At 34.8% G+C, this 14,265-nt stretch overlaps 1 pseudogene; it reads left to right on the top strand.

Moving 5' to 3' along the window:
• Positions 1 to 1,965: 1,965 nt before the first annotated feature.
• Positions 1,966 to 5,555, top strand: LOC123241341 (annotated as a pseudogene).
• The last annotated feature ends 8,710 nt before the right edge of the window (positions 5,556 to 14,265 follow it).

Here is a 14,265-nt window from a genome sequence, read left to right as displayed (position 1 = left end):
GTATGCAATGGAAGAGAACCACCAGATAAGCCAGAGAAATCCAAGATAAGGAGACGAGAAACTTTAGCCAGTGGCACAAAATTAGAAGTACAAAAGCCAGATCCTTACTGAGCAAGCACCAAGAAAGTGAAGAAAACACTCAGAAGCCTGATAGGAGAAGCACAAGAGGGAAAGGAACAAAAGCACCCTGTCTGCTGAAGTCTCAAAAGTAATGGAAAAACTCCAGCACTTAAATTGGGGAAACAAAAAGAGATAGAGGACCACTCAAATGTCTAACTATTACTTATCCCAAAGGGAACAGAAGATCACCTAACAGCCTGATTGGGGAATCACAAAGCCATCAATGGAGATCAGAATTTTAAAAGTACTTTGATCAAGAAAGCACCAAAAGGGAAAAAGATCATTCAGCAACTAAATTAAAGGAGACCCAGGGGAACAGAAGGCAACCTACTGAGTGTTCTGATAAAGGAAACCTCAATGTTGACAGAAACTAGCTGGTGCCCTAATCAAAGAAGGCATAGAGAACAAAAGATTTCCCAACAACTTGAACAAAATTTATTACACACCATGTGAATTTTTAAAAAGACAGTTGTAATCAAGCTATCAGAGAAAGGAAAATCGAAAATTCATAATGTAAAAAGAAATAAAAAGGAAACTATGGTAATCTAAAATGAAGATAGCAAATAAATTTAAATAGTAAGCATGTTTCAAATGACAGCATATAAATTCATAAACCTAGCATTTCTATAAATTCATAAACTTAGCACTTCAAGGATTTCACAAATTTTGTCCTGACTATAAGTTTAGGGGGTAGTACTACCATTACCATAATTTTACAAATGAGAAAACTGAGGCAAACAGAGTTTATGTGCTCCATGTGCAACAATCTACTACTATTTCGCCACCTAGATACTTCTAAAGAAAAAAATTAATTGAACTGCAAGAGGATATAGACAATACTACATTAATAATAGGCAGCCTTAATGTTCCTCTTTAAGTTTTCAAAAAATCCAACAGAAAGATTAACAAAAAGAAAAATAAAATTATTTTAGAAACCAGGACTAAAAAGACTTATGGTCTAGAAGTGCTGAAGAACATAATGTAACACATTAAATAGTCCCTTTCTAGAGCCAAATTGGATCTCAGGCAGATGACCTTCTCGTAGGTCAAGGGTCAGACAATTAAGGAGGAATCTGGCAAGAACTTTGCCAGCAATGACTAAGATAGAGACACACATCCATGATTGTCGTAGGACAATCTGTTTCTTTTTTCTTGGTAGAGAAGGACAGGGGAAACATGCATCCTTGCTTTCCTAGGGAACAGCCTCCTCTTGTCATCTAACCTAAAAGATTTTAGTCAGCTTCTGTATGGGTAGAATCTCTGCTGGGATGGAAATAGCACCAAGTGTTTTGCCATACAAGAGGAGCAAATCTTCTTCAGTTGAAAATTCTGCTAGAGAGGGATTGACTTCAACATTCGCTCTCATTTTCTGCTCCACTGGTGCTGTGTGTTGGCTCAGCTTGCCCTCCAGGTAAGCAATAAACTTCATACTGAGGTATATGGTCAATGGCTTCAGCATTGGTTGAACACTATGGAAGTGTCCCTTCATCTTTCTGGGATCTTGTCCTTATCACTGATTAGTGTGGCTTCATCAGTGCTGAGTAGCTGAGATGCACCAGAGATAGAGAAGAACTCTTCTCTGTTGACACTGAGGGTCCTAACATTTGCCTTGCCTTGGGAATCACTGTTTTTGGTCAATGAGAATGTTTGGCTTGAAAAGGATAAGTCTATGATCTGTCTAGTACTCTGTACCATACCTCGTCTTTATCACTTTCACATCCTGCCTGTCTCTTCTTCTTACAACGAGATCTATTAAGTGCCAGTGCTTGATGTGACAGTGTATCTACAACATTTTGTTTCACTTTGGTCAGTGGAAGACAGTGTTGGTAATGAGAAGGGCATAAGATGGCCAAGTTTTCAGTAGTAAGTGACAGTTGCTGTTGCTTTTTCAGCCTCTGTTCCTCCCAAGGACAGTCTGACACACCTGATAGTTTGTGTCCACTTTGGTATTAAAGTCATCCATAATTAAAAGTTTGTCTTTATTTGGCCCATTGATGATTTGAGTTTCTAGATCAATGATTCCCAAAGTGGGCGCCACCACCCCCTGGTGGGTGCTGCAGCAATTCAGGGAGCAGTGATGGCCACAGATGCATTTATCTTTCCTATTAATTGCTATTAAAATTTTAAAAATTTAATTTCCAGGGGGCTAAGTAATATTTTTTTCTAGAAAGGGGGTGGAGGCCAAAAAAGTTTGGGAACCACTGCTAGATCTTCAAAAAATTTTTTCTTTGACTTCATCAGGGTTCATCATGTTGGGAGCATACACATGGATGATGAATGCATGACACTTTCCTGCAAGTGGCAGCCACATTTTCATTAGCCTGTTGCTGACTAAATTAGATCTGCCTGGGAAACCTATGCCAGATTCATGGTGCTCCTTATCACAGTAGACACTCCAGAAAAATGTGTATCCAGCTTTAACTTCAGTAAGTTGACCTTCATTTGCCAGTCTTGTTTCACTCAGGGCTGCTTTCTGGATAATAACTGCTGAGTTCTCTCTTACAGAAATTAAGCTTAGACAAATACTTTATACTGTATTCCAAAATAAATAATAAATGCACAAGTGATAAATATTATTATGTGAAAAATTAGGTTGATTTTATTTTTATTTAATAATGTTTGTGCTAATATCCCTCAATATTTAAAGTAGAGAACAATTTAACAATTAGAAACTCAAAAGTCACAAAATACAAAAGGGCCTAAACATTCTTTTTCAAAGTATTTTTGTGTGGTACATAATGTGACTACTATATATCTGAGGCAATTATCATTTATTAAGATTTTACTTTACTTTAGAGTATACCTGTAAATATATCTTTTCTAAAGGCAATTTAGGTATATTTGTAGTATCCTATGTCTCATAGTGTGAAGAAAGAGATAGCAGAATTTTTAAAAATAATCCTCAATACAAACTAAAGAAAGAAACATTAATTTAGAACTATACTGATGTAGCAACATCTGTTGCTCAAGGAAAGGAAAGTAAAACTCAAATACACAAGTCTGAATTAGTCATTCATACCCTGCACCCCTGCCCTGCTTATGTCTGATGAATTTTATTATAATGTAGAGAAAAACTAAGGAAGATAACACCCAAATGCTGTGAATTTTCATATATCATATATATTTTGCACCCTTAAAATTTTTTTTCTCTCCTTTATTACTATCTAAACATAACAAACAAACATTTCCACAGTCAAAGAACAGAAAAAAATGATCTTAATATTAAAGTATTCTACTACACAAAAATGAGAAGCAAAGGAGACCTTTATCTAGGACAAAAAAGGAAGTGGTCAAAAATAAATTCAGATAAAAATTTTTTAAAATCTGAAAATTATACATACTCCCCCCCCAAACCATTCCCCAAAAGATATGTTGTCAAAAGAGGTGAATAAGGGGGCAGCTGGGTGTCTCAGTGGATTGAGAGCCAGGCATAGAAATGGGAGGTCCTATGTTCAAACCTGGCCTCAGCTGCCTGTGTAACTTTGAGCAAGTCACATAACCTCCCATTGCCTAACCCCAACTGCTGTTCTGTCTTTGAATAAACACAGTATTGATTCTAAGACATAAGGTAAGGATTTTTTAAATAAAATATGTGAATAAATAGTTTTCAAAATAAGAATTGAAAATTATAAACAACCATGTGAAAGAATGTTCAAAATTAATAATAAAAGAAGTGTGAGTGTGCTTGCATGTGTGTGTGTGTGCACATAAAAGAAACTCAAATCAAAACAAGCCTAAGGCTTAATCCTTTCTCAGAAAATTGACAAAGATGACAAAATGTGGAAAAGATCATTAATAGAAAATTGTAGGAGATAAGCAGAGTAGTGAATTGTTGGGGGAACTATGAATCAGTAGAACCATTTTAAAAAGTAATTTTGAATTATACAAATAAAGTGTCCACAATATGACCATGTCCTTTAACCCAGAGATTCCATTATTATGTTCATCACTTATAGGAAGTATTTTCTAAGAAGTTCTCATATATACCAAAATTTTTATAACAGCACTTGCACATTTTGTGGTAGTAAAGATTTGTAAGTAGAGTAGATATTCAATAATTGGGGAACAGTTAAACAAATTGTGACACAGCTTAGTTCTCAGTTAATGTGAATAATGATCCTTTTGGGTGGTCATATTATTTAAATTGATACTATTTAAGTTATATTTATATCTTAAATAAAGTAATTGCTTCCAACTCAATAAAAAGATTGAAAAAATTAAATAAATTATCTGTTTATTAACACAAAGTAAAGGCAAAACATAAGTCATTACTTCTGATTCATTTACTACAAAGTAATAGATGCATTTTAGAAAGCAAAGTTGAATAATGTGATGAAATTATCATTATTGTGATAGAAAATGTTGCAGCAAAATAGACTGAACTATTTCTTCTTATATCTTTAAACATTCTGGTAAGTGCAAAGAGATATATTATTTTTGAATTTGCATACTTTGATGACATTATCATCAATATCCATATTTTTTGCTTCAGAATTTCTATAACTTGAAAAATATCTTCAAATTATTGGAGAGCAAATTATTTCTTTGGCAGATTATCTGTTTCTCTGGCATCCTTGTCAGTTTCCTCAAACATTTGTTGACAAAAATAAAATTATTAGTCAAATTTTCCAAGTGTAAATCAAGCAATTCCCAAGTCATTTTCTAGTCTGTCAAAACAAATCTTTAGTCCAATGTTGATTATCTCTTCTCTAAATTAAAATATGCTTCCACAGCATGCACATTTTGCTTGCAGTTTTTTTTTTGTAACAGTTAACAGTATTTTCATTTGGATCTTGGATGTTGAAAATTTTTCCACAAATTATTTGCATGCTCATTTAATTGGTCTACTTTTTCTCTATTTTATTGATATAAAGGGGTGGAACCGGCGCCACCACGACCGTGAGGCTGCTCAACATCCTGCTCACGGGTACGCCAGGGGTTGGAAAGACTCGGTAAAGTCTTCAAAAAACACACTTGGTAAATAATTTGCATCAAGAACAATACTGACATATGTTAATGTGGGTGATTTAGCACAAGAAGGACAGCTATATGATGGCTTTGATGAAGAATATGAATGTCCCATTTTGGATGAAGACAGAGTAGTTGATGAGTTAGAAAATAAAATGAAAGAAAGTGGAGTTATCATTGATTACCATGGCTGTGACTTCTTCCCTGAAGGATGGTTTCATATAGTTTTTGTGCTTCAAACAGATAATTCTGTATTATATACAAGACTTGAAAAGAAGGGATACAGTGTAAAGAAATTACAGGACAATGTTCAGTGTGAAATTTTCCAGATTCTTTATGAAGAAGACATGGCCTCCTACAAGACTGAAATAGTACCACAGCTGCCCAGCAATGTACCAGAAGAACTAGAGAGTAATTTAGATCAGATAATTAAATGGATTGAGGAGTGGATAAAAGATAATAATTGATCCTTGAGGGAAAAGCATGGATTCTCAAAGCTTTCCACATAATGGTTAAAGATTTTCTTGATGATCTCTCCCTCCCCATGCAATAGAAATTAAGACAACATACACCAGATTTTACTATCCAAGATTGTGTTGTAGAAGTAACAGGTGGGCAAAATATAAGGTTGAGTTATGGCTGAATTAATTTTTTTTCTCCATGAGAAAACTGAAAACCTTGAAATAAATGAATACTGTATTAAGGACTTTTTAATTTTAGGAAATACCCAGCATTCTCATTTAATTTAGTAAACTATTAGAGTAAGTAAATTTGAGAAAATAGGTGGAAATCTTTACTTAATACACAAAAGAAAATGAAGGTGAAGAAGAACTGCTGCTGACTTATAAGTAAAAAAGGGTCTAAGAATAAAGCTATAAATATCACATACTAAGGGGCAGCTAGGTGGCACCATGGATGGAGTGCCGGGCCCGGAGTTCAAATCTAGCTTCAGATACTTCCTTGTTGTGTGACTCTGGGCAAGTCACTTAACCCCAATTGCCTAGCCTTTGCTCTTCTGTTTTAGAGAAGTAAGGTGTTTTTGTTTTTGTTTTTTAATCACATTAAGTGTTCTGTTGGTGAATTGCTGTTTGTTTGTTTGTTTGTTTGTTTGTTTTTTTAATCTTGGAAGTTGAGTAAAATTAGGATAGTCACAAAGTAAATGGTGAGATTAATATCTGAACTGAATATTAAGAGGTATCTGAACTCAGATTAATTTCAAAGATCATTTATAGGTCTGAGTGATCAGATGATGAAACATATTTCTCTCCTTTCATTAGAGAGATGGGGGAGTATAAGTGTGGAATGTTGATTATGCCATCCAATAGAAGTACTATGTTAGTTGGTTTTGCTTAGTTGTTTTTCTTTCTTCTAAGAAATAGTTAAATTGGAGAATGGGCAAGAGTATAAATGGAAAAGATTCATCTAAAATCAACAAAAGGCATTAATAAAGTTTATATATATATATATATTGGGTGCAGCTAGATGGCACAGTGGAAAGAGCGTTGTGCCTAAAGCCAAGTAGACTCAGCTTCCTGAGTTTTAATTTGACCTTGGTTACTTACTAGCTATGTAATCCCAGGCAAGTAACTTAATCCTGTTTGCGTCATCTGTAAAATGAGCTGGAGAAGGAAATGGCAAACAATCCCAGTATCTCTGCCAAGAAAAACCCAAATAGGATCACAAAGAGATAGTCTTGACTGAAACACCTGAAAATATTCTTATAAGACTTGGTCAGTGAGTCCAGCTCTTAGGATCATGTACAATAGTACTCACCCGATATAATTACCATATGGTCTTTGGAGCATTCACAGAGATTCTGTCATGGTTTCTACGTTAAATAGAACTGAGGCATGTATCATTGGGAGCTAATCATGAGGAAATCCATACCAGAATAGAGACTTGAGCCAATAAGTATTAGAGCAAGATACCAAAATCTCTCAAGAGTACCCTTAGAGTCCATAGGGGAGAATTCAACCAGTTTTACATTAGAAGAATGAGGCCAGAGTAACTGCTATATTTATTTTTATATATTCACCAAATTATCACTTTAGTTCACAGAAAAACTTATGAAACTTCATCTACTATCACATGAAAACACACTGTTGACCAATTGCAATTATTTAAAATATTAGAAGGTGGTAACTACCAATAAAATATAATCATCTTTGAGAAATTGAGGACACTTTTGTAGAGTCCTATGTCTACTTTTACAGAGATAGCACATCTTATGGAGTGTATACAGAGCTGTCTTTCTGTTTCCAGTGGACTATTTATGCTGGATTGTTGCTGAGAGACTTTTGTTGATGAAATAGTAATGCAATTTCTATCTGTATTGTTTCCTTAACTCCTAGAAAGCTGAAGGAGAGAGACTGCATTATGAAAAGGAGAAATAACTTTCAGCTTTCATTGGGTATCATTCCCATTGCACCACAAAGAAAAAGGAGGCAGAGTCTTTGATTTGATTATGCAACATTCTAAAAGTAGTATCCATCATTATTTTAAGAGAAACATTTTTTTTCTTCCTGAATGGAATGATTCTTACTATATCATTAGAAAGCAAGTGGATTAGAAAAGGGAAATCATAATCAGTTGAGAATTAAACAATTTTGTCGCTTCTAACTATAAATGAGATTTCATTAAACAAAAGATCCCTAAAATACTCTCTGAACCTTTGGACTTCACAAGTCAAAGATCCTAATCCAAGTAAATTTGTATAGTTCTATATAACATCAAGAAGAAGAAAAAAATCAATTACTAATGACCATTAACAAAGCTAACATATCTTTTTATTCTAGTAGAAAGCCTTTATCTCACATTAAATTCTTTCTGTCTTTCAAAAATGGTCCAGCAAAAATTCTGAAGATACCTCTGAACCTTAAAATGTGTGAAAAATGCTGTACCTTAAAACCTAAATCAGAAAATCCTTATACTTCTATGTTGTAAGAAAGAATAATTCTTTGGTATCTCATCCAAAAACAGGTAAAACTAGCTGGAATTTTCCACAGAGATTCATGAGTCCTGCTGGGAGGCTGGTATCCATCAAGAGAACATACTGACCTAGGGCATTGAGAGAAAGAGCATTTCAACCAAATGCTATAAAAATTATCAGACAGTTGGATTTTGAATGGTTACTCCTCCCATCTTTCCTCATGGAGATAAATGAGAAAGGAAAAAAAAAGGATTGAGTAGTAACTGAGAGAAGTCTGGAATGTCTTATAATGGGAAACACAAAGAGTTTATATTAGTAACCTAGACATTCTCGCTGTCATAGGAAGTTAGAGTCTGTTTTGGTCTTCTTCAAAGACCTACAAAGTCCTGACCAACTAAAATGTTCCAGGGCATAAACTCCTGAATAACTTATATTATTCACATTCATAATCAAACAAAAAAGAGATACAGCTTGCTACAATTTCTTAATACTAATTGTATTAGATAGGGGAGAAATAAGACACATTCAAAAGATACCAAAAGCTTTCAGAAACAAAGAAGAGGAAAATATTAATATTTAACAAAGTGTGCTAGTCAGCCTAATGAAAAATTATCTTAAGAGTATTCTATTAAGCTTAAAATTCTACACAATTCTTATAAATTCTACACAATTCTTATAAATGTTTAGCTGTCCTTAGATATGGAATCAAGACCAATTGTAAGAAAAACAGAAAATTAGATGGAGTATAGGCTGCATGTGCTAGGCAAATCAAACCACCAGTATCACTTTGATCACCATCTCCCTTCATACCCCAGTATAGTTAACTGGGGACCTTGATCCAAAGGACCTTTAGAACAGCAAGGTTTCAAGCCTGATGCTTGACCTATAAAGATGGAAAGATACAACCTAGCAATTGCACCTGGAAATGTTATAGTTACATTTATTGAAGACTCAGAAAAGAAGACTCTTCCTGTCAAAGTACCTGCTACTCTCAATATTGCTTAGTATTAAAAATAGATATAGTTTTTTTCAGTGGAAATGACATTAAAGAAGAGGTAGTCTCTTTGCTGCTATACTCTAAAATAATGAGATTTTTTCATCTTCCGTTTTAGCTGAAACAATTCTATATCTATTTTTTCCACCATTAAAAAGAGAGCTCCTTGAAAGCAGGAACTGTTTTGCTTTTCTATTTGTATCCCTAGAGCTTACCACAGTGCTTCCCAAATTATTTTTTCATTCATTCAACTTCAGTGAACAATTTTTTCCTATGTCCTTTCCTCAATTTTCAATATTTTCTGCCTTTCCAATTGGTGTTGTGCAGTTTATAATTACTCTAAGCCCTGTTACAACTTCCCCAAAAACCTCCCACTTCCTTTGTGGGAGGTGTTGGAGAAAGTATAAGAGAGAGGTTTTTGGTGCCTTTGAGCTCTCTCTGGAGCCCAGAGGCTGGCTGAAGCTAGTCTACCCTGAACTCTCTCTTGGCACCTTTTTCCCCTTCTACCTATCTCCTAGTTTTCCCTAGACCTTCCCTTTTCTAATTTAAATAAAACCTAGCTATTCTAAACCCTAAATTGCTATCTGATATTTTATTTGAGCCCTGAAGGGCCCTGGTAAATTTCCCCCTGCGGAGCTGGGGACCATTACCTTCCTTTCCCTTCCTCTACCTTCTTCTCTCCTTCCTCCAATCCATCCTTCCTCCTACCTTCTTCCCTTCACACCCTCACAGTATCTATGCTCTTGTATTACCTCAGGATCCATATTTGTCACAAGAAAAGATAATTTAAAAAACTATGGTTTTAATAACTATGTGTTATTCCTCCCCCCAACATTTATTGTTTTTTTTTTTTAAAGAAAAAGCATTATTCAAGATAAATTAGTCCTTACTTGCTCAATTTCAGAAACTACGAAATTTGAGTGGTGGGGTTAGGAAAATGAGGAACTATTTAGCCTTCTATTAACACTATTTAATGAATAGAGGAATAATGAAATTTAGGAAGATGATAAGACCCATATTCTACTCTATTCAAATTACATTTGAAGAAATGTATTTAGCTTCAGCTTTCATATTTTAGTAAGCACATTAATAAATGAGAAAATATCCAGAAAAGGACAACAAGATAGTTAAAGAAATAAATATCAAATAATATAAACATTGCTTGAAAGATATGGTAGGGAATGGGCATTTATTAAGGTCTTACTATGTGCCAAGCACCGTGCTAAGCATTGGTGAGAGGAATATAAACAAAAAAGGACAATCCCTGCTCTCAAAAAAAAAAGTATATTTTAATAGAGTAAAGCAACACAGAAAAGGAAGCTGTAAAATAGTGTGAAGGTTGAAGAAGGAAGGTATCTGGCAAAAGGGAATGGTTTTAAAGTCCAGAAAGTTAGGAAAATATATGGAAGGGGAATGAAAGAAGAGAGGCCTGGGCCATTACCTAAAAATGGAGACTCCAGGAGGAATTCCCCAATAGGAGAAACAGGCAAACTATGTGAAAGGGATGAGCAAGTCAATGAGGTAACTGACTGTTCCACTGCAAGGACATTCCAGGCACTGAGGATGTCAGTCATAGAGAAAAAAAAAAGATTTTGAAGTCCCGAAAGTCAGATACAAATTTGGGAGGAAAATGGAGATATTCAAACTAGAGAATGCTTAAGAGGACATTTGAAAGACTTGGTTATAGGAAGATTAGTTTTTATCTACCTGGACTGAGAGGGCAAAATTTGACGAGGACAAAATTTAAAGCAGATTTTAATAAGATATAAGAAAAAATCCTTAATAATAAGAGCTAACTCAAAGTATAATAGACTGCTGCAGGAGTTATCGGGTACCACATTAATGGAAGTCTTCAAGGAGAAGCTGAATAATCATTTGTCAGAGCTATTATAAAGACCATTCCTATTCAGATATGTTTTGGGCTACTTGATGGGCATTCGAGTTCTATTTCAATTCTATAATTATGTAATAGCAGACCAGTGCTGTCTGGAATTAACAAAGAAATTTGATACTGCCCTTTTGGTTATGCTCAGGAAATCTTTGCAATAACTAGTGTGTATGGAATTCTTAGAATTCATATTTAAATGATCTCAAATGTAAAGCATTTTTCAATTGCATATATAACTTTTGAGTACATATATGTTTATGTGTGTATATTATGTATGTAGATAATGACTTTCCCATTAAAAATGTAAGGTGCTTAAAAGCAGAGTTTGTTTTATTTTAGTCCTTATGTCTACAATGTCTAGTATATTTGTTGTTGCTATTGTTGAGTTGTTTCAGTCATGTCTGACTCTTCATGGGATTTTCTTGAAAAAGATAATGAATTATTTGTCATTTCCTTCTCCAGCTAATTTTACAGATGAAGAAACTGAGGCAATTAGGGTAAAATGATATGCCCAGAGTCACACAACTAATAAGTGTCTGAGGTCAGATTACCTAGCTGCACTCATTTAGCATATGATATGTGCTTCATAATTGCTTTGTTAAGAGGCTGATTTAAAAAAATATCTTTATAGATATTTTTCTAAAAATGCCAACTTATTCATTTTGGACATAAAGACTAAAGAAATACACAAAACATATATGAATGAACTTATTTTCAAGAGTTCCAAGTATTCTCAAACTCAAGACCTTAGAAAAGTCATTCAAAATCTAAGTTTCTGTTCCCTTATTTGTAAGATTAGACTAAATGGTTTCTAATCACCTTTTCACATCTAAAAAACTAAGATTCCTATTATTGCTCAGCTTATTTTGTTTGCAGGAGTCTTGTTCAAGAAGTATGTCTAAATTTTCAGCAATTTCAGAAATTTCATTTACTAAGACATCCTTTGTAATCTGTCTCCCACAGGTATAATTATTGTACAGAGCTCAGGGTAACAGTCACATCTCAGCTGCTGTCATAAGTAACTATTATATTGGCCAAAATGTTTTGAGAAAGAAAATTATTTTTGAAGTAATTACCTTCAAAGGGTTCCTTTCAAATGACAACCAAAAAAGTTTTAATTGAGTTGTATGTGCAATGCAAAAACATTGAAACTGTTTCAAATAAATGATTTTCTGGAAATAATACAAGTAAGTAACATTCAGAGAGATCAGAGAGATGATTTTGTCTCTTGTTTATCATACTGCAATGAATTACATCTATATTCCTCAACAAAGAAAAATAGTGAAGCAAAACTGACCAACTCAGCAACCCACTGCTGACAATATACACACATCATTTCACACTGATACCTCTTCTTTACAAAGAGGAAGTATGTGCATTTAATTATTTGCATTATCTGGGAAAGTACTGGTTTCTGAAGCTAGTCAAAGTCTGACTGCATTTTAGAAGAGTTTCTGTTTATATTGTGTAATTATTTATACTTTCTCTAGATTCTTCTTATTTCCTCTATTTCGGTTCACGTCTTCTCATGTTTCTTTATCATTATCATATCCCATTAACCCTCTTAACTTATCTCACCTCAATAAGTCTTTGTAACAAAGTATAGCCATGCTACAATAGATAGATAAAATCAATGCATTGCCCATGAGCAGAAAAAAAATTATGCCTCATTACCTATCTATTATCTGCCATCTCTAGTGAAAGTTGAGAGAGATTTCTCTATCAGTTTTCTGAAGTCAAGATCATTCACAATGCTGATTAGATTTCTGAAACTTTTCAATGCTATTTTCTTTTGTACTTTGTAGTGATCATGTGAATTGTTTCTGCTTCTTTTTATTTTGCTCTCCATCAGTTCATAAAAGTCTTCTCAAGTTTTTTGAATCTTCACATTTGTCATTTTTATGATATAAAAGCATTCTGTTGCATTTACATGAATCAATAAATAAGCATTGATTAAATGCCAATTATTTGTCAGCCACTATGCTAACCACTGGGAATATAAAAATAAAGCAAAAAAAAAGTCCCTGTTCTCAGAGTTTACATTCTAATGTGAGAGACTATAAGTATGTGTGTGTGTATATATCAGAACATTCAAGATATAGAGCAGACAAAAGGTAGCCTTAAAGGTGATACCACTAAGAGCTGGGAGAATTAGAAATAGTATAATAGCCTCTAGGGGGAGGTAGCTCTTAAGTTGAATCTTTTTTTTTTTCAATAAGCATTTATTTATTCAATGTTTTCTATATACCAGGCCCTGTGTAAAAGGCTGTACTTTCTAAACAATGAAAGAAGTAGTGTTATCAAGAAGTAAATAAAGTAATCTGAATGGGTCAATGAAGGCAATTTGGGCGTGAGGAAGGATAAATGGGGATATTAGGTGATTATAAGGTGATTGGAGGAGGAATGAAGGTAAGGGAAGGTATGTAGCTGATAAAGGAAATGGGGTATGTAGGAGAGGGCAGCTCAAACAGGTTTATTCCCAGAGGCTTGAGACAGAGGATAAAGGGAGGAAACTAGGGCCAGTAAGAAATGTTTAGGTTTGGCTGGAGGGTTTGTCTTATTAGTTTAAAAGTCTCTTGAGAGAGGAGTCAAGAGGGCCCCTCCCTGACAGTTAAACTGATGGCTGGAGGAAGTCTAGGGTGGGCACTTCCTGCCAAGATGGATGCCCTCAGCTCCCCTCAAGGAAATAGAAGAAAAATGATTCCTTCCCCTTGAGCCCTTGTCTTAATTTTCAACACAATGATTCACCAGAGGGTTTGACTAGGTAAGAAGGGGATTTATTAATACCAGGGTCAGTCAGAAGGGGAGAGGGGTTCAGGGTTTTCTAACTGCTGCTAGGGAGAGGATGAGGGTGGGGGATGGGTCGCAGGAGAGGTTTAGACAGAGAGAGTCCGGCTGTCCCAGTCAGGAAGATTTGACTGCCTTTTAAGTAAAGTCTTTATCAAATCGTTAAAACTAGGGGTAACTTATTTGAGGATACTCTACTAGCCTATAGAAACTAAACCCACAATGTTTAATCACCAAAGCCCTCCCTTCCACCAGGACCCAAGGGAAATTCAGGGAAGGGGAGGGATGGAGATGGGAGATCAGGGAGAGGTCCAGAGAAATGAGACAGGTCCAAATTTCCCCAAAACAAAATAAGCACAGGCCAAGGCTGAAGCAATTAGGCCAAAGCCAACAGGTTAAGCCAAAGCCAAAGCCTTCAACCACAGTGAAAGCCAAAAGGCAAAAGCCCCATCAGTTGGAACTTCACCTCTATTTATAGCTTCAAGTTCTAACTGACTTTCTGAAGATTCTAGGACGTTTAACTGATTTTTATGACCGTTAGAAATTACAGAAGCAAAAAGCTTGTTAGCCACCTTGCAT

The sequence above is a fragment of the Gracilinanus agilis genome, chromosome 3 (assembly GCF_016433145.1).
Source record: "Gracilinanus agilis isolate LMUSP501 chromosome 3, AgileGrace, whole genome shotgun sequence".
Classification (NCBI taxonomy): domain Eukaryota; kingdom Metazoa; phylum Chordata; class Mammalia; order Didelphimorphia; family Didelphidae; genus Gracilinanus; species Gracilinanus agilis.
The sequence above is the reverse complement of the archived record's forward strand: the minus strand, read 5'-3'. Positions and strand labels throughout refer to the sequence as shown.